This window comes from Mobula birostris, chromosome 23 (genome assembly GCF_030028105.1).
Source record: "Mobula birostris isolate sMobBir1 chromosome 23, sMobBir1.hap1, whole genome shotgun sequence".
Lineage (NCBI taxonomy): Eukaryota > Metazoa > Chordata > Chondrichthyes > Myliobatiformes > Myliobatidae > Mobula > Mobula birostris.
The window spans coordinates 11473078-11494899 of NC_092392.1; positions in this window are offsets into that span (position 1 = coordinate 11473078).

The window sequence follows — 21822 nt, forward strand, 5'->3', positions numbered from 1 at the left end:
CGGACCCCTGTGGTACACCACAAATCACCAGCAACCTACCAATAAATGCCCCTTTTATTCCCACACTTTGCCTCCAGGCTGTCAGCCAATTATCTATCCATACTCGTATCTTTCTTGTAATACAATGGGCTCTTCACTTGTTAATCAGCCTCCTATGCTTCACCCTGTCAAACACCTTCTGATAATCCAGTATACAACATCTACTGACTCTCCTTTGCCTATTCTGCCTGTTACTTCCTCAAAAAATTCCAAAGGATTTATCAAGCAAGATTTTCCCTGAAGGAAATGATGCTGACTTTGACCTAATTTATCATGTGCCTCTAAGTAGCCCGAAATCTCATGCTTAATAATGGACTCTAGTGTCTTCCCAACCCCTGCAGTCAGGCTAACTGGCTGATAACTTCCTTTTCTCTGCTTCCCTCCATTCTTAAAGAGTGGATGTTCTCTCTTCAAGATCTCCTCTCTTTTTTTACCGTGTCATTCTTACCAATATACACCACAATTCCAACTGGTAACCCTCCCCCTAAAGAATGCTCTAAATCTGATCCACGACATCCCTGATGCCAGCACCTGGGAGGCAACATATCATCTGTGTGTCTGTTTCAGTTGACAGAATTTCCTGTTTGGTACTCTAAAGATCGAACTCCCTCTCATTACTGCACACCTCTTCTTCTCCTGCCCGTTTAAGCCACAGAGCCCGACTCGATGTCAGGGGCCTAAACACTGTGGCTGTCCTTTGCTAGGTCCTCTTCCAAGCAGTATACCTGTTGTTGAGGGGAACGGGCACAGGGGTACTCTGCACTGACTGCTTATCCCCTTTCCCCCTCTTGACACTCACCTGATTACCTGTGCCTTGCACTTTGCGCGTAACCCTCTCCCTGCAGGTCTTGTCGATCAACCCCTCAGCCTTTCGAACAATACGGAGTTCATCCAATTCCAGCTCCAATTCCTGAATATATCACTGTCCCCCAGATGCTCACCCATTGAGAGATCTGTGACCTGACCCGGTTCATTACCTAGTACTAGATCTAGTATGGCATTCCCCCTAGTCGGCCTGTCCACATACTGTGATGGGAATCCATCCTGGACACACTTAACAAACTCTGCCCCATCTAAACCCTTGGAACTAATCAGGTGCCAATCAATATTAGGGAAGTTAAAGTCACCCATGATAACAACCCTGTTATTTTTGCACCTTCCCAAAATCTGCCTCCCAATCTGCTCCTCTATATCTCTGCTGCTACCAGGGGGCCTATAGAATACCCCCAGTAGAGTAACTGCTCCCTTCCTGTTCCTGACTTCCACCCATACTGACTCAAAAGAGGATCCTGCTACATTACCCACCCTTTCTGTAGCTGTAATGGTATCCCTGATCAGTAATGCCACCCCTCCTCCCCTTTTCCACCCTCTCTATCCCTTTTAAAGCACTGGAATCCAGGAATATTGAGAATTCATTCCTGCCCTGGTGCCAGCCAAGACTCTGTAATGGCCACTACATCATAATTCCATGTATGTATCCAAGCTCTCAGTTCATCACCTTTATTCCTGATGCTCCTTGCATTGAGGTTCACACACTTCAGCCCTTCTACCTTACTACCTTTACACCGTTTATTCTGCTTCTCTTCCTCAAAGCCTCTCTATATGTCAGATCTGGCTTTACTCCATGCATTTCTTTCACTGCTCTATCGCTCTGGGTCCCATCCCCCTTGCAAATTAGTTTAAACTCTCCTGAACCATGCTAGCAAACCTACCTGATAGGATATTGCTCCCCATTGAGTTCAGGTGCAACCCATCCAATTTGTACAGGTCCCACCTTCCCCAGAAGAGATCCCAATGGTCCAAAAATCTAAAACCCTGCTCCCTGCACCAACTCCTCAGCCACGCATTCAGCTGCCATCTCCTCTAATTCTTACCATCACTATCACGTAGCACTGGCAGCAATCCTGAGAATGCCACCCTTGAGGTCCTGTTCTTCAGCCTTCTGCCCAGTTCCCGAAACTCACACTTCAGGACCTCATCCCTCTTCCTGCCTATGTCGTTGGTGCCAACGTGTATCGCGACCTCTGGTTGCTTTCCCTTTCGTACCAGGATGTCGTGCACCCGGTCAGAGACATCCCGGGCCCTGGCACCCGGGAGACAACAAACCATGCGGGTGTCCTTCTCACATCCACAAAATCTCCTGTCTGCTCCCCTGACTATAGAGTCTCCAATGACGACAGCTCTCCTCTTCTCCGTCCCACCCTTCTGCACCACCGGGTCAGACTCAGTGCCGGAGGCCCTGGCACCGTGGCTCACACCTGGTCGTTCGTCCCCGCCAACAGTATCCAGGATGGTAAACTTATTATTCAGGGGAATGGCTACAGGGGTGCTCTGCACTACCTGTCTGCTCACCTTCGCTTTCCCCCCTCTGACTGTCACCCAACGACCTGCTTCCGACAGCCTAGGTGTGACTACCTCCCTGTAGCTCTCATATATGATTGCCTCATTCTCCCTTATGAGTCGAAGGTCATCCAGCTGCTGCTCCAGATTCCTCACATGGTCTTCCAGATCGCCCAGCTGCACGCACTTCTAACAGATGTGACTCTGTGGGAGAGGGGCGTTCCCCCAAGACTGCCACACCTCACATGAGAGGCACATCACCATCTCAGTAGGCATTGTAAAGACTAACTGCGAGCAAGCTTGTCCTTCGCCTCTTCTCGTCGAAGCCTCTCGATTCAAAGCCTCAAAGTTCCACTCCTTCACTGGCCCACTCACTCACTGGCCACTTTCCACAGAAAGGGGACAAGGTGGACTGTGCTTGAAAGTTGGCATGGATACGGAGGACCAGTGTTTTATTTGTTACATCATCTGTTGACTTTGAATTAAAATTAAAGATTAAATCAGGAAGTAAACAAAAAGGAACCGATCAGCAGCATTTGTTGACATTGGTATGATGTGTGATACATGACTGAATCCCATCCCCCTTAGAATTTTGTGTAGATTTGGCATTTCACCTAAGACAGTGACAAACTTTTATAACTGAAAAGAGCAGAGTATCCTGTCTGGTGTCATCATTGCCTGGTATGGAAACACCTATTCCGTGAATGAAAAATTCTACAGAAATATTCCCAGTCCATCACAGGTAAAGCCCTCCTGAAAACTGAGCACATTTACAAGGAATGCTGCCACAAGAAATCTGCATCCATTATCAAGGACCCCCACTATCCAGGTCATGCTCTCTCATTGCTTCTACCATTGAGCAAGATGTACAGAGGCCATAGACACCACACTGCCACAATCAAGACAGTTATTACCCTGCAACCTTCAGTCTCCTGAACGACCATCAATAATGTAACTCAGCTCAACTCTGAACTCATTCCACAACCTACAGACCCTCAAAATGTGTCTGTACAACTGTGACCCTGCAATTCGTGTTCCCAGTATTTTTGCATGATTTTTCTTCTTTTGCAACTTTGTTATTCATCATTCATTGGTGTATAATTTGTCATAAATTATTACATATTTATTTACTGTAAATACCAGCAAGAAAATGAATCTCAAGGTAGTATATGCTGACACATCCATGCTTTGAGAATAAATTTCCATTGGCTTTAACAATTAAGATGTTTGCTGATGATTCTAAAGCTGACAGTCTGCTTGGCAGAATAGAACAATGATTTTGTTGTTGGAAGCTATCTTGGATTGTTCAGGCCAAGTCAGTTATCAAATGTCAAGTGTATCCAGGAGTCATCGGACTTTGTTTTCCTGCACACCAGGACACCTGCACACAGCAATGTGTCTCACCATGTAAAATGTTCTGTTTTGCTAATTTTCTCTTCAAAGAACGCAACTTTCCATTTTCCTACTGTATCCTCCAGGTGAAAAATTTAAAAGTTTGCATTTAATGTAATAGAATTCAGGAGACAAGTCCATGACCACAATAACCCCAATGGGTAAAGCACAATTAGCTATTAAAGGAATTATGAAGAAAGTTGTATTCTGTAAAATGAAGAAATTCGAAGTGAATAAATTTCTTGATTTCATTTATTTGTACACTCCAGATTCCATTTCAGCACAAACTTTCAGGTTCACTGAGATAACTTGGTATGTGCAAAACTGCAAATCATTTTTCCATGTAATTCACCTCCCTCTGTGAATACAATGTTATCTGTTTGTTTATTGTTCTCAGTAATTTCCAGGTTGGCTTTTATTCATGTTTCATCTTCTTTGTCAACATGTTTCCACAGAAAAAAAACAAGTCAGAATGAGAATCAGAATCACACTTAATATCACCGGCACATATCAGGACATTTGTTAATTTTGTGGCAGGGGTGCAATGCAATACATGATAAATATAGAAGAAAACCCTGAAATACTGTAAATATATATGTGTGTACCAAATAGTTAAATTAAATTAAATCAGTAGTGCAAAAACAGAAATAAAAGCAAGTGAGATAGTGTTCATACATTCAGTGTCCATCTAGAAACCAGATTCTCCTTTCGTCTTCCATCCTTGGACTCACTTTACACCGCACGCTGTCGGAGCAGTGCTGCCGGGATAATCAAGGACACAACCCACCCAGCCAACACACTTTTCGTCCCTCTTCATTCCGGGTGAAGGCTCAGGAGCTTGAAGACTCATACAGCCAGATTTGGGAACAGCTTCTTTCCAACTGTGATAAGACTGCTGAACAGATCCTGACCCGGATCTGGGCCGTACCCTCCAAATACCCGGACCTGCCTCTCGGTTTTTTGCACTACCTTACTTTCCCTTTTCTATTTTCTAGTTATGATTTATAATTTAAATTTTTACTATTTGCTATTGATTTGTACTCCAGGAAGCGTGAAGCGCAGAATCAAATATCGCTGTGATGATTGTAAGCTCTAGTAATTGTTTGGCGACAATAAAGTAAAGATTGCAAAGGATGGCCTATAGCTGAATTGCTGAGTGTGTGCCTTCAGACTCCTTTACCTTTTGCCTGATGGTAACAATGAGAACAGGCCATGTCCTGGGTGGTGGGGTTCCTTAATGATGGATTCCATTTTCCTTCCTGAGGTACCACTACCTGAAGATGCCTTGGATACTACAGAGGCTAGTAGCCATGATGGAACTGACTAATTCCACAACTTTCTGCAACTTAATTCTATTTTGTACAATAACAAACCCCGCCCCCACCCACCTACCCAATACCAGACGGTGATGCAGCTAGTTGCAATGTCCTCGACGGTACATCTGCTGAAGTTTTTTAGTGTTTTAAGGTTTGTTGTGAGTGACTTCAAATTTCCCAATATTAACTGGAATCTCCTTTCTGCAACAGGTATAGACAGGGCAGAATTTGTTAGATATGTCGAGTAGGGGTTCTAAAATCAATATGTAGACAATCTAACAAGAGGAAGGGCCATACTGGACCATGGTGTTGGGAAATTAATCTCGCTGAATATTTAGAGTATGGGTTCCCAACATTTCTTATGCCATGGAGCCCAAACACTAACGGAAGGCTCAGTGGCCCACAGGCTGTGAAACCCTGAGTGAGAGGAAGAACATCTCTGAATCAGTGATCACAACTTTGCAAATTTTAATATAGCTCTGAAAAGGGTATGTGTGGACCTTGCAGAGATAACTGAATGGTAGGAAGACCAATTATGAGAACATTAGGTAGGAACTAGAGAGAGTGAATTGTGAACAACTATTATTGGGCAAGTCCACATCTGACATGTGGAGGATGTTCAAAGATCAACTACACAGAGTACATAGCAGGCAAGTTCTAGTGAGAAGGAAGGACAAGGACAGATTGAGAAAGGGTTTGTGGATTACAAGAGAGGTGTATTTATTTAAAAAGTAAAAGGAAATGCATGTTAGGTTTAGGAAGCCAAGACAAACAAGGCATTTGAAGATTATAAAGAAGCTTGAAAAGAACTTAATAAGGGAATTAGAAAAGGTATGAAGGGCCATGAAAATTCCTTTTCAAGGAGGATTAAAGGGACGGCCAATGCATTCTACACCTATACTAAGAGCAGGAGGATAATTAGGGAGAGGGTAGGTGCACTGAAGGATTAAGAGGGGAATTGTGTTTGGAGGTTGAGGGTATTGCTGATGTCCTAAACTAATACCTTGTGTTGGTTTTTATCAAGGAAGAGGAAGTGGAGGATAGAGAGATCAGTGTGGAGTGTACCAATATGCTCAGTGATTTTGAGACAGAGGAAGAGACAGTGTTAGGTTTCTTGAAGAATATTAAGGTAGTTGTCCTCAGCGTCTGATAGATATACCTCAGGTTACTTATTTAGAGCTGATGCTTTCGCCAAGAGCCCACAGGCCTGGCGAATAGTTAATATAATTCTATTTGTAAGGATAGGAAAAACACAGAAATAATGACTCTAGCCCCTGTTGTATAGAAGGTATTGGAGAGGATTTTTATGTGGAGAAACAGGACATAATTAGAGACACTCAACATGGCTTGTGTAAGGCAAATCATTTCTTACTCATTTGATTGATAGTTTCAATGGTGATCTGGTCAATTGGATTCAGAATTGGCTTGCCATAGAAGATAAAGAGTTCTTTTCAATAGGTTTTATTTTGCCTGGAGGTCCATGTTTAGTGATGTTCTGTAGAGATCCATTCTGAGACCTTTGCTGTTCATGATATCGATATAAATGTCTTGGATGAAAACATGGATAGGTAGGTTAGTAAGTTTTCAGATGATACAGATATTGGTGAAGCTATGGAAGATTAGCAAATGATATGCAGGATATAGATCAGTTGCAGATATGGGTAAAGAAATGACAGAGGGAGATTAATCTCATCAAGTAAAATGTTCGGACTTTGGGAGATTAAATGTGAAGAGACAGTACATAGTTACTGGGGCGATCCTTAACAGTGTTGATATGCAGAGGGATCCTGGAGTACAAGTCAATACCTTTTGGAAATATTGATAGGTTAATAAAGAATCCCAGTTCACTGGTTTATTGGTGAGACCAACAGAAGGAGCAACACCGCCTCGGTTGTTTTGTGGAAAAGGCCCAAATGCCTTGGGGTCGCCTGTTGACAATCACCAGTGAGAGACACACCAGAGCTAGCAGTGTGCCTCTGAATATTGTACTGTATTGAGCACTGGCCCTCCCATCAGTGATGCCCCCTGGTGTTCATTGGATGCTATCCTCCAGTGTTTACTCCGTGTTGCCCTCTAGAGTATGCAGAGTGCTGTACTCCAGTATTTGCTCAGTGGAAGATCAAGCTGGTCCGAGACATCTCAGAGACATGGGCTATATTATCTTGTTTTACTCTTTGTTGCTGTATTTTTTTCTAAACCTCTAACCATATGTAATAATTGTGCTATGTGTGAGGTGACATGGCCAAGTGGTTAAGGCATTGGACTAGCGACCTGAAGGTCGTGAGTTGGAGCCCCAGCCGAGGGAACGTGTTGTGTCCTTGAGCAAGGCACTTAATCACACATTGCTCTGTGACAACACTGGTGCCAATCTGTATGGGTCCTAATGTCCTTCCCTTGGACAACATTAGTGTCGTGGAGAGGGGAGACTTGCAACATGGGCAACTGTTGGTCTTCCATACAACCTTGCCCAGAGTGAAGACTTTCCAGGCACAGATCCATGCTCTCGCAAGATTAATAGATGTCTTTACCTGCGTGAGGTAACATGTGATGTGTGCTGTTGGTAATGTGTGTTCGAACTTGGCTTTGGAGGAACACCCTTTCATTTGACTGTATTCATGTATAGTTGACAGATATTTAAACTAGAAGCTTCAAACTTAAATTTTAAGAAGGAATCTGCTGTCCTTGCCTTATCTTGTTGAGGTATTCAATACAAATGATAAGTTGCTGTTTTATAAAACTGATTATATCACATTTGGAGTATTGCATTCATTTCTAGTTACTCCATTATAGGGATAATACGGTAGCATTGGAGATGGTGCAGGTTTACCAGGATGCTGTCTGGATCAGAGAGCATGTGCTATGAGGAGAGATTGGATAAACTTGTGTTGTTTTCTCTGGAGCAACAGAGGCTAAGAGGAGGAGGGGGTTGTGCTTATAAGATTATTATGGGTATAAATAGATATTTGTTTATTTATTTCATTTAGGGACACAGCGCATTAACAGGTCCTTCTGGTCCAATGAGCCTGTGCTGCCCAATTACACCCATGGAATGAGAGGAAACTGGAGTAGCTGGAGGAAAACCAGGTAGTCATGGGGGTCGTGAGGTGGGGAAGGATCATATTAGTTACATACAGCAGAACAAATCCCTGGCCACTGGTACTGTAATATGTTACACTAACTGCTATGTTACTTTGCTGCCCAGTACTCAACCAGTAGCTTTTTCCCAGGGATGAAATGTCCAACACAATAAGATAACCACTTAAGTTGAGAGGGTTAATGTTCCAAGGGGATATGCAGGGTAATTTTTGTTATGTAGTGAACAATGGATGCCTGGAAAGCACTGCCAGGGTTGGTATTGGGGACAAATACAATGGAAGTACTGAGGCTCTTAAATTGAGATTGAATATGCAGAGAATAGAGGGCTATAGACAACATGGCGGCTGATGGCTCTCGGTTAGTAGGTTTGAAACAACTAACAGTGAGGGCTGAAGGGCCTGTTCCTGTGCTTTACTGTTCCATGAGGGTCTCCCAACTCTCCGATGGGACTCTCAGTGTCCCATCGCTGATGTAGTATGAGGGTGGTGGAGATCATTTCAAAACTCCAGAAACATTCACTCATTGTTTCCAGCAGATGATTCAGTGCCTTGATTTCTTTGTAGCCACTCTCACTGTCTGTGGTGGCTGTACTCACTTAGTTTCTCAGTCAGTAATAGAGAACAGTGTCCTGAACTGTGTGTGTTTTTTTTCTGTATGAGCCCTTCTCCAGTCAGCCAACCTTTATTCCCATGCCAGTATCTTTTTTGTAATACAATGGCCTCTTACCTTGTTAAGCAGCATCATGTGCTTCATCCTGTCAAAGGTCTTCTGAAAATCCAATGTACTACATCCACTGAATCTCCTTTGGCTATCCTGCCTGTTACTTCCTCAAAGAATTCCAATGGATTTGTTGAGCTAGAATTCCGATTAAGGAAATCATGCTGACTTTGACCTATTTTGTTATGTGCCTCTAAGTACCCTGTTACACCTGCATAATAGTGGTCTCCAGAATCTTCCCAACTACTGCAATCAGGCTTACTGGCCTTTCACTTCCTATCTTCTACCTCCCTTGATTCTTAAAGAATGGAGTGGCTTTTGCAAATTTCCAATCCTCCAGAACCATTCCAGTATCCAGCGATTCTTGAAAGATCATTAGTAATGTGTCCATAATCTCCTTATCTACCTCTTTCAGAACTCTGGTGTTTAGTCCATCTGGGCCAGTGATTTATTTACCTTCAGCAATTTCAGCTGCCCAAACAATTTCTCCTCAGTAATAGCAACAATTGTCATTTCTGTCCTCTGGCACTCTCACAGACTTCCATTCTAAAGACTGACACAAAATACTTATAAAGGTCCTTTGCCATTTCTTTGTCCACGTATTTTCCCTCTTCAGTGTAATTTTCCAGGGATACGATATCCTCTTGTGTCTTTCTCTTCTACTTTGTATGTCTGAAAAAACTTTTCATATCTTCTTCGATATTATTGGCTAGTTTACCTTCATATATTATCTTTTCTCTCCTTCTGTATTTTCAGTTGCTTTCTGCTGGTTCTTAAAAGCATTTGAATCCTCTAACTTCCTGCTAATTTTTGCTCTATTATATGCTCTCTCTTGTCCTTTTATGCTATCTTTAACTTACACTCTTGCCTCATCCTCCTGTTAGAATACTTATTCATTCTTGGGATGTATCTGTCCTGCACCTTCTGAGTTGCTCCAAGAATTGCAGTTCTACCTTGCTAATGTCCCCTTTCAATCAACTTTCTCTGCTCCTCCCTCATAGCTCAATAATTCTATTTAGTCCGCAGTAATATTGATACATCTGACTTTAGCTTCTCCCTCTCAAACTGTAGGGTAAATTATATCAACTTATGATCACAGCTTTGTAAGTGTTCCTTTACCCCCATAAGCTCACTAGACAATTCCAATTCATTACACAACACCCAAAATAGAAGTGCTTTTCCCATCGTGGGCTCAACTGCAAGTTGTCCTAAAATAAACATCACGTAGGCATTCAACAAATTCCATCTCCTGGGATCCAATAACAATCTGATTTTCTGAATCTGCACGCTTATTGAAATCCTCCATGACTATTGTAATATTGCCCTTTTAACATGCCTTTTCTATCTCTTATTGTAATTTGTATCCCACAACTGCGCTACTCTTTGGAGGCCTGCATATAACTTCCATCGAGGTCTTTTTACACTCGCATATTCTTAACTCTACCCACAAGAGTTCTACACCTTCCGATCCTATGTCACCTTTTTCTAAAGATTTGGTTACAATTTTTTTTTTACCAACAGAGTCATCTCATCCCCTCTGCCAACCTGACTGTCTTTAGAATTCAATATGTATCGTTGGATGTTAAGCTCCTCATTATGATCTTTCAGCCGTGACTCAGAGAAGCTCACAATGTCATGCCTGCCGCATTCTCATCCCACTGACTGTAATTTTGGCCTATTATCTGCCTTTTGTTTCCTCACAGTCTCACTACACACTGCATCTACTTGTATACCAACTGCCCTATCCTCAGCCCTACCATTCCGCTTCCAATCCCCCTTCAAAATTATTTTAAACCTTCCCCAACAACTCTAGGAAACCTGACTGCAAGGATATTGGTCCCCCTTGAGTTCAGGTGTAACCTGTTCTCTTTGTACAGGTCATATCTTCTGCAGAGAATATCCCAATGATCCATAAATTTGAAAACTTGCCCCCTGCACCAGTTCTTCAACCACACATTCATTGCCAAATCATCCTAATCTCATCCTCACTGGCGTGTGGCACAGGCAGCAGTCCAGAGATTGCTACCCTTGAGGCCCAGCTTTTCAGCTTTCTATCTAACTCACTATGTTCTCTCTTCGTTACCTCCTCCCTTTTCCTATTTATGTAGTTTTTACCAATATGTACCAGAATTCTGACTGGTGACCCTCTCCCTTCAGAATGCTCTGGACCTGATCAAAGATATTCCTGATGCTGTCAGCTGGGAGACAACGTATTATCTGGGTTTCTATTTTATGTCCACAGAATCTGTGCTCAAGTCCTCTCAATATCGAATCCCCTCTCATTACTGTATTCCTCTTCTGTAGTGTTATCCATTATGGACAATCTGGCACATCCTCTCCATGGCCTACAGAGTAAGCAGCTGAGCACCCTTTCACACAGCCTCATTCAGCTCTGTTATCACATGGATTGTTACAGAAAATCTTTCCTGTCAAATGCAATAATCATATACAACAGTTCTTCTAGAAGGCAACACCCAGTGAACAGCAGAGGGCATCACTGGTGGGAGGGCCAGTGCTCGGTACAGTACAATATTCAGGGGCACACTGCTAGCACCGGTGTGTCTCTCACTGGTGACTGACAACAGGCAACCCAGGTAGAATGCTTTTCTTATTATTATCACTATTATTATTGTTGTTGTTGTTCCCCTTGCCCTTCTAAGCCACAGAGCCAGAGTCAGTGTCAGAGACTGAACCATTCTGGTGATCCACATCCAGGCGATGAGATTTTACAACTCTGTTGCAAAGCAGCAAGCAGATGGAATTTGTTGAATGCCTACGTGATTTTTTTTTTGAAAAACTTGTAGTTGAGCCTGCTATGTGAAAGGCATTTCTATTTTGAGTGCTGTGTAATGAATTGGAATTGAATAGTGAGCTTAAGGTAAAGGAACACTTAGAAGTCTTTCATTCATTCAAGTGCCTTGCCGTTCGACATGGACAATCATGTCTCTCCACCCATCATGGTCCCTGACCCTCTGAATTGTAGTTGTTGCCTCCCCTGTTTCTAACCATGATGTTACTCCATCTGTCATTTTCGTTCTCCGTCTGCCTCTGCTTCTTTTTCCTTCCAGCTTTTCAGTTGTAACTAAACGTTCGATTGTTTCCCTTTGCATGATGTGTCCAAAGAATTTTGATTACCGTTTTCTGATTTTTTAAAGTAATGTACGTTTTGTTTTCATTCTCTGTAGAACTTCTTCGTTGGTTATTCTGTCCGTATATGATATGCATAGCATTCTTCTGAGGAACCACATCTCTGCTGCATTGATTCTTTTTCCCATTGTATTTGTGATGGTCCATGACTCACAGCCATACATCAATGTGGGAAGAATGTAGCAGCTAAGAGTTCTAAGGCGGATGTCAATTGCTATTTTCTTGTTCGTTAGGATGTTTCTCATTTCTGTAAATGCTGTTCTTGCCTTTGCTATTCTTGCTTTTATGTCTGTTTGGCATTTGCCATCAGATGTTACCCATGATCCAAGGTACTTGAAGCTGTGAACTTGTTTCAGGATTTCATTTCCCAACACAATCCTACAGTTTAGGATATCAGGTTTCTTTGATATTACCATTACTTCAGTTTTCTTTTTGTTTAAGTTTAGACCAAGTCTTTCACTCTCTGTGTTAATGTAGGTACTAGTTTCTGTAAATTTACCTCACTGTTTGCTGTCAGTATTGTGTCATCCACATAGTGGAGGTTGTTGATATTGTATCCCTCTATATTTATTCCAGGTAAGTCTTGTATGGTTCTCATGATGTTTTCACTGTACAGGGAGAACAGCTCTGGTGATAGAACACAGCCCTGTCTGACTCCTCACTTTATTGGCTGATATTCATCAATCTCGTTGTCTATCTGTATGGCTGCACTTTGCCGCCAGTAGAGATTCCTGATTATTCTTAGATCTTTTCCGTCGATATTAATATCTTTAAGCATTTTCATGATGACTTGGTGTTTCACTGTGTTAAAGGCTTTTGTGTAGTCAATGAAACAGAAGTATAGGAAGTATAGGTCTTGTTGTACTTCTATTGACCTCTCAATAATTTTCCTGAGAATGTAAGTGGGGTTTGATGTTCCCTTGCCTTCGACAAAGCTGTACTGTTCTTCACTGATCTCTGGTTAAATTTTGTTTCTTATTCTGAGCATGATGATTCGAAGTAGAATTTTTGTGAGGTGGCTCATTAAACTAATCGTTCTGCGTTGTCCGCACTCTGTTGCACCTGGTTTCTATGGCAGTGCAATGAATACTGTCTTTAAAAGATCTTCTGGTACTTTGCCACTGTTGTATATTCTATTCAATAAGATCGTTAACTTCTCTACATCAAAATCTTCTAGCGCTTCATACAGTTCAACTGGAATGTCGGTGCCGGTGCTGTGCAATTGCTCAGCAAAAGGAGGTGTAAGGCACTCCTTCCGTCCGATAGCCCACAGGTCACCCTTGGGCAAGGTGTAGTACCTATTTAGCCCCCCAATCAAGTCTCCCTCCCTCAACAATCTGATACCCGCCTCAGTTTTATTAAAACTGTTCAATCAAACATTCACTTTCCTTTCACCCTTTTCACGTGCTCCTACTCTCAGCCATTCGACTCTTATTTCTCATAAAACTGTTGATGATTCAGTGAGACCCCCCTTCGTGTGGGGAGAAATCATTTTCTGTTTTCCCATCCATTCCTCCTCTGGATGTACCTTTGGTCATTCACCAACCTTCATGTCCATTTCTCCTCCGTGTTGACAAAGGAGAATATCATGGGTAACAAAATGGGGTAATACGGAGTAAAGTCTTGGATCAAGTGCTTGTCAACAGCAAGGATGTATTTGCAAACCTGAAGTATATTATGCTGGGGAATTCCCCAAAGGTTTCCCAACAGGCCAGTGAGCCTCACTTCAGTTCTCATGGAATTACTGCAGGGAATTCTAATGACAAGAGCTGCAACACTTGGATAGTCAAAGAGAGATTGGGAATATCAGCATGATTTTGTGTATGTGTGGGCTGGTCAGGACAGATGAATTCTTTGGTGTTTTTCAAGGAGGTAAGTAAAAGGATAGATGAAGATCAAGCAATGGAATTTATCTATATGGACTATAGTAGGAACTTGGAATAGAACCTACATGGCAAGTTGATCTTGAAGATTAGGTTGCATATGATTTAGTGGGAACGATTAGTTTGGACTCACATGGGTGGAATTTAACTGCAGACTTTCCATAGATGCTGCCTGGCCTGCTGAGTTCCTCCAGCATTTTCTGTGTGTTGCTTTAAAATTGTAACATCATGCATCTCGTAACTAATCACCATTCACTTAGATAACCACAATATACTTACAGAAGAGCGGATAAGATGCCATAAGGGTATGAAAGGACGTAAAGATCTCCTGATAGCAGTAAAGGATTATAAACTCTAAATCAAGCATGGTGGAAGAGCAGAAATCTTTCATATTGTTAAATTTACTACCACAAAGCATTTGATTCTGTCCCACACTCATGGTTAACAGAAGTTCTTAACATCTATAAACTACACCCAATACTTGTGAAAAATCCTTCAACATCTGATGAAGCATTGACGTAATACCATCAACTTATCAATCCTTCAACATCTGATGAAGCATTGACGTAATACCATCAACTTATCAATAAACAGTCAGATGAAAATTGGATATCAAATCAGAAACAATGAAACAACTTATTCCTTGCAGACCTGAAATATATTATGCTGGGGAGATCTCCAAGGATTTCCATATCCCGGGCTTGACTGTTCACCTTTCGAGCAAGTCCCACGGATGGGTTCGGAATCCTGCCTCACAGGGATCCCATCCTGATCATCAAATACCTGTCGAGGAATTTACTCTGACCTACCATATTTTACTGTAAAAGAACTTCATCGCCAATTTACTGTGAGAGACTTTACCCTGCCAGAGCACAAAAATAAAGACGCAGACGTCGGTATAAGGTTAACCCTTTAAAACGTGATCACAGGGAGCCGTTGTCTTACGACTCCATCAGTCTCAGGTTACATCTTAAATTTATACAGCAAATTTTAATCAATAGCCAACAGCCAGGTGTACTTGGCCAGCGATTTCAAGACGCACTTTTTAGGTATCAGCAAGTCTACCAATGTTCCCGCGTGAGACACAAAATTTGAATTGTATGTCTACACTCAGTTCCTCTATTAGCTACCCAATCTCGCACAAAGGTTAACCGTATCTCATCACTAGCATGATCTATTTCTACCTATGTCTAGCTTGCACAAGCAAAGAAGCGTCTGTATCTTATCTTGTCACCCTCATGACCCAGGTCTTGAGGAATACTTAGCTAGTCAAGAGATTAAAGACCCAAAAAGCTGATGTCAAACTTGGTTAAATTATTGGAAGGTTTTCTAAGGGATAGGATATATAAGAATTTGGATGAACAAGGCCTGATGATGATTGAAACATTGCTTTTTGCTTCATAGGTCACGTCCAGAAAACTCCTACAGAGTTTCTTGAGGAGATTACATGAAAGGTTGATTAAGGAAAGGCAGTGGATGTTGTCCACATGGAATTTAGCAAGGCGTTTGACAAAATCCCAAGTAGAAAGCTGATCCGTAAGGTTAAGTCACTTTGCATTGAGGCAGAAATTGTCAGTTGAAATCAAAATTGGCTAGGGGAAAGAAGACACCAAGTGTTCACAGATGGTTGTCTCTCTGAGTGGTGTGATGCAAGGATCAGTGTTTGGCCCTTGGTTGTTTATCATCTCCTGAATATTAATGATTTAAATGGAAATGTGGTAAATTGGACCAGAAAATTTCCGGATGACCCCAATACTGATGCATAGTGGACATTGAGGGAGGCTATTAAAGCCTGTAACATGATCTGAACCAGTTGGGAAAAAAGACTGAAAAATGGTAGATGGAATTTAGTGCAGACAAGTGTGAGGTATTCTACCTTGGGAGGACCTGAGTCACAGGAACAGACTGAAATGGCCAGTACTTCATTTCATCGAGCACAGGAGAATGAGGGGAAATGTAATCGGGGCTTACAAAATTATAAGGGGCCATTGATTGGGTGAGTACATGCAGGCTTTTTCCCCTGAGGGTAAGATTAGAACTAGAGCTCAGAGGTTTAGGGTGAAAGGTGAAATATTTGTGGGTAATTACTTCTTGCAGAGAGTGGTACACGTGTGGAATGAGCTGTCAGCTGAAGTGGCAGATATTGATTCAATTGCAACACTTAAGAGAAGTTTGGATTGGTATATAGATGAGATTGATAGGGAGGTCTGTGGTTTGAATGCAGGTAGATGGGATTAGTTAGAGAACTAGAATGATACAGAGCAAATGGGCTGAAATTATTTTTCCACATCACCCATGAATCCTGTGAACAACTACTTGTATGCATCCCCTTGGTTTTTGACCCCTCTGTAGAGCCTGGTCTCCAAATGTCTTGAACGTCCATGTTCCCACTTCTTAATATCCTACCATTCTCCACATATACCCCTGCCTTGTTCGCTCCCTATAAATGCATTATCACACTCTCTCCGGATAGAACTCCGCTTCCACCGTTGTGACTTTCCCAGATAGCGGCATGTTCAGATGCAGTGACTACTTTGTCTCCAGCTCATCCATGTTCTGAATTTCTTTGTTATGATTGGAAAACACAGCTAACCTTTAAATTCCCTCTGCAATTGGCTACTAGACTTCTTAACAGTAAACCACAGTTAGTACGTGTGGGCAGCAACATCTCTAATCCCATTATGCTGAGTGCTGACTCTCCAAGGCTATGTGTTCAGCCCGCTACGGTACACACTACCATCGCACGACTGTATCACAGGATTCAGCTCAAACCCTGTCATCAAGTTTGCAGATGACACAACAGCGGATGGCCTTATCAAGAACGATGACAAGATGGAGTACAGAGAGGAAATGAAGTGGCTGGTGGACTGGTGTGTGAAGAACAACTTAAGCCTGAATGTGGAGAAGACAAAGGAAATTATTGTGGACTTCAGGAAGGTGCAGACAGACCATCCCCTTCTGTGGATACATGACTCCTCCACAGAGAGAGTTGTGCACCAGATTCCTGGATGTTCACATCACAGATGACCTCATCTGGTCCTTTAATATCACTGCCCTGAATAAGAAAACACAGGAGTGCCTCCACTTCCTAAGAAGGTTGAGGCAAGCAAGACTCCCATCCCCCATCTTAACTGAGAGTATCTTGAAAGGTTTCATCTCTATCTGATATGGGAGCAGTTGAACAATGGCCTGAAGTCCATACAAAGGACTATGAGAAAAGCTGAGAGGATACACAGGGCCCTCAGTATTATTAAGGATCCCACCCATTTATCTAGCATCCTGTTTGACTTTCGAGCATCAGGCTGGAAACTATGATGCATAAGAACAAGAATGGCCAGGATGAGATACAGTTTCTTTCCCCAGGCAATTAGGTTTCTGAACTCCCAGCTGCATCGTAGTCGATATGTCACTGGTTAATCTTTTCTGTGCCTCACAATATTTAATATTAATGCACTTTAGTTTGTTATTTATGTGTGATTCATCTGTAGATTTTATCCTTAGCTTCATAAGTTATCACTTGTTATGCTTATGTGTTTAACACCCTGGTTTGAAGAAACATTGTCTTGTTTCTATATACATTATATACAGATATTTAGTTAATTGATAATAAACGTTACTTGACATTTGATAATTGACTTGATCTGAAAAATCCACAGACAGCTTCCTAATATGAAATCATTGTTCTATACCGCTGAGCCAACTGTAAGCTTTAGAATCATCAGCAAACATTTTCATTGTCAAAGCCAATGGAAATTTATTCTCAAAGCATGGATGTGTCAGCCTATACTATCTTGATATTCATTTTCTTGCAGGCATTTACAGTAAATAAATACATAATAGAATTTTTGACAAATTATACATCAGTGAACGACAAACAACGAAGTTGCAAAAGAAGAGAAATCATGCAAAACGACTGAGAATATGAATTGTCAGGACACACTTGTACAGACACATTTTGAGGGTCTGTAGGATGTGGAATAAGTTCAGATTTGAGCTGAGTTATATTATCAATGCTAGTTCAGGAGCCTGAGGTTTGCAGCGTATATACTGTCTTGAATGTGGCGGTGTGGTGCCTAAGGCTCCTGTACCTCTTGCCCAATGATAGAATTAAGAAGAGAGCATGACCTAGATGCTGGGAGTCCTTGATAACGGATGCAGATTCCTTGTGCTATCATTCCTTGTAAATGTGCTCAGTTTTTGAGAGGGCTTTGCCTGTGATGGACTGGGGATATTTCTGTCCAATGTTTGATCCCTAGGAATTAGTGTTTCCATACCAGGCAATGATGAAACCAGACAGGATACTCTGCTCTATGCAGTTATAAAAATTTGTCAATGTCTTAGATGTCTTTACTTCCTGAATTAATCTTTAATTTCAATTCAAAGTCAACTGATTATATAACAAATAAAGCACTGACCCACCATATCCATGCCAACTTTCAAGCACCGTTCACCTTGTCCCCTTCACTGGCTCTGGGCTTTTAGACATCCACCATGCCATTGTGATTCAAGTGTTTCTCCAGTGCTTCTGAGTGCTGAAAGAGTACCCACTTCTCCCACCATCTTGGGAAGTACATCCCAGATTGCAAACACACTTCTGGTGAAAAAAAAAATCCTCAGATCCTCTCTAAATCTACTACACCTCACCTTAAACCATGTCCTCTGGTTTCAGATGTCTCTGTACTGGGGAATAGTTTCTCACATCCACCTAATCTATGCCCCTCATTATATTGTGGATCTCTATCAGGTCTTCATTCAGCCAGGGAAACAAACGAAGACTATCCAGTTCCTCCTCATATCTGAAACATTCCATCCTGGTGAATCTCATCCTCACCCTCTCCTGTATGATAATATGGGCACCCGAACTCCTGGTGTCAACTAAACAAAATGTTTCATAAAGATGTTTCTCTTAGATCTACCTGAATCAACCACATGAGACTTTCTCAAACACTTTGTTAAGATCCATTTTGGCCACATCAAACTTCCTATCTTCACTGACACTTGATTAGAGCCCCCCAAAATTTAATTGCTTGTCAGATCCAACCATCCCTTAAGAAAATGTTTTATCCTAGAATAACCTGCTAAACTCTAAATATCAATTTTGCTCCATCCCTCCGAACTGTTTATAAACAGTTCTCAACCACAAGTGTCAGACTGTGATCTGCATTCGTCTGGTAAACTACTGTCCCTATTGCAAAGGTGTCCTTCCGGAAACCCTTCATTCCTCTGGCACCATGAGGTGGGCAAAGTGCATTGGCCAACTTCTGCAAATCCACAGAGTTTCTGGTGTTGTGACAAGGAGCTGGTGATTTAATTATTCCCTGTAATTATTTCATTTGATTTAAATCTGAATACCATTTAAATGAACAGGAACACCATTTCCTTTGAGATGGAGGAGCATCTGTACAAACTTCATGATCTAAATCATGGACATTGTGAAGAAAACTGGTTTTATTTTCTTTCTTTAAACATCTGTTATCAGTTTTTGATGACCAAAAGACATAGAAGGAAGCTGAGTTATGTCCTTGAAATCCAGTGATTGCTCTGAGAGTCCGAGGGAATGTTGGTCTCTGCTGGTTAATTCCCAATTGTCTATGATGGGCCCCTGTGTTTAAGGGTACGCTTTACTACAGCTGTGGGCTCTGCTTTCCATTCGTCAGATCAATGGGTGAAAAATTGGGAAATTTTGTCCATAAAACCACAAGACTATAAGAATTAGGCCATACAGCCCATCGAGTCTGCTCCACCATTCCATCACAGCTGATTGATAATCACTCACAACTCCATTCTCCTGCCTTCTTCCTAAAATCTTCGACACCCTATTCGTCAAGAGCCTGTCAAACTGCACCTTGAATATACCCAATAACTTGGCCAGCACAACTTTCTGAATTCCACAGATTGATCACCACTGGCTAAAGAATTTTTTAAAAATCTCTGTTCCCCAAAATTCTGAGGCTGTATCTTCAGGTCCTTGACTTCCTCACTATAGAAAACATCCTCTGTACATCAACTCTTTCTAGGCCTTTCAACACTCAAAATGTTTTAATGAGATCCCCCTGATTCTTCTAATCTACAGACCCAGACCCATCAAACAGGTCTCATATGTTAATGCTTTCATTCCCACAATCATTCTCGTGAACCTCCAGTGCACCCTCTACAAAGGCAATTCCTTTTTTGCTTAGATAAGGGGCCTGGAACAGTTCACAATACAACAAGTACAATCTGAGCAATGCCTTGCAAAGCTTCAGCATGACATCCTGGCATGTGTATTCCAGACTTCTTGAAATGAGTGCTGACACTGTATTTATTCTCCTTACCACTGACTCAACCTGCAAGATAACCTTTAGGAAATCCTGCACTGGGACTCCCAAGTACCTTTGCACCTCTGATTTTGGAATTTTCTCCTTATTTAGAAAATAGTCTTCACCTTTATTACTTCTACAAAGTGTATGACCACACACTATATTCCATCTGCCACTTCTTTGCCCATTCTCCTGAACTGACCAAGTCCTTCTGCTTCCACAACTCTACCTGCCCCTCCACTGATCTTCAAATTGTCTGCAAATTTGACCACCAAACCATCAATTCCTTCATCCAAATCATTGACATATAATGTAAAAAGAGTGGTGGCAACACGGACCCCTGTGGTACACCACAAATCACCAGCAACCTACCAATAAATGCCCCTTTTATTCCCACACTTTGCCTCCAGACTGTCAGCCAATTATCTATCCATACTCGTATCTTTCTTGTAATACAATGGGCTCTTCACTTGTTAATCAGCCTCCTATGCTTCACCCTGTCAAACACCTTCTGATAATCCAGTATACAATATCTACTGACTCTCCTTTGCCTATTCTGCCTGTTACTTCCTCAAAAAATTCCAAAGGATTTATCAAGCAAGATTTCCACTTAAGGAAACGATGCTGACTTTGACCTAATTTATCATGTGCCTCTAAGTAGCCCGAAACCTCATGCTTAATAATAGACTTCAGCATCTTCCCAAACCCTGCCGTCAATTTAACTGGTTAATAACTTCCTTTCCTCTGCTTTCCTCCATTCTTAAAGAATGGATGTTCTCTCTTCAGGATATCCTCTCCTTTCCTACCAATGTCGTTCTTACCAATATATACCACAATTCCAACTGGTAACCCTCCCCCTGAAGAATGCTCTAAACCTGATCCAAGACATCCCTGATGCCGGCACCTGAGAGGGAATATATCATCTGTGTGTCTCTTTCAGTTCACAGAATTTCCTGTTTGGTACTCTAAAGATCGAACTCCCTCTCATTACTGCACACCCCTTCTTCTCCTGCCCGTTTAAGCCACAGAGCCCGACTCAATGTCAGGGGCCGAAACGCTGTGGCTGTCCTTTGCTAGGTCCTCCCCCAAGCAGTATACCTGTTGTTGAGGGGAACGGGCACAGGGGTACTCTGCACTGGCTGCTTATCCCCTTTCCCTCTCTTGACACTCACCTAATTACCTGTGCCTTGCACTTTGAGTGTAACTCTCTCCCTGTCGGTCTTGTCGATCAACCCCTCAGTCTTTCGAACAATCTGGAGTTCATCCAGTTCCAGCTCTTGTTCCTGAACATAGTCTTAAAGAAGCTGCAGATGAATGATCTTCATGTAGGTGTAGTCGTCACAGGTCTCCCTGTCTTCCCACATCTCTCAGTGGAAAGAGATGTCAGTATTTTGTGGAGTGATGAGGGAGAAAGGAATGTGTAGGGTTGTGGGCACTGCATGGTGGGTTGAAGTATCTGGTTCAATCTTAACCAGTGCTAGTACAGATTTGACAGGCTGAACATCTCCTTAAGTACTGCAACAATTCTATAAGTTTGTACTCCCACATCCATGTATCCAGAAAACCACTGTCATCTAGAAAAAATTGAACTTC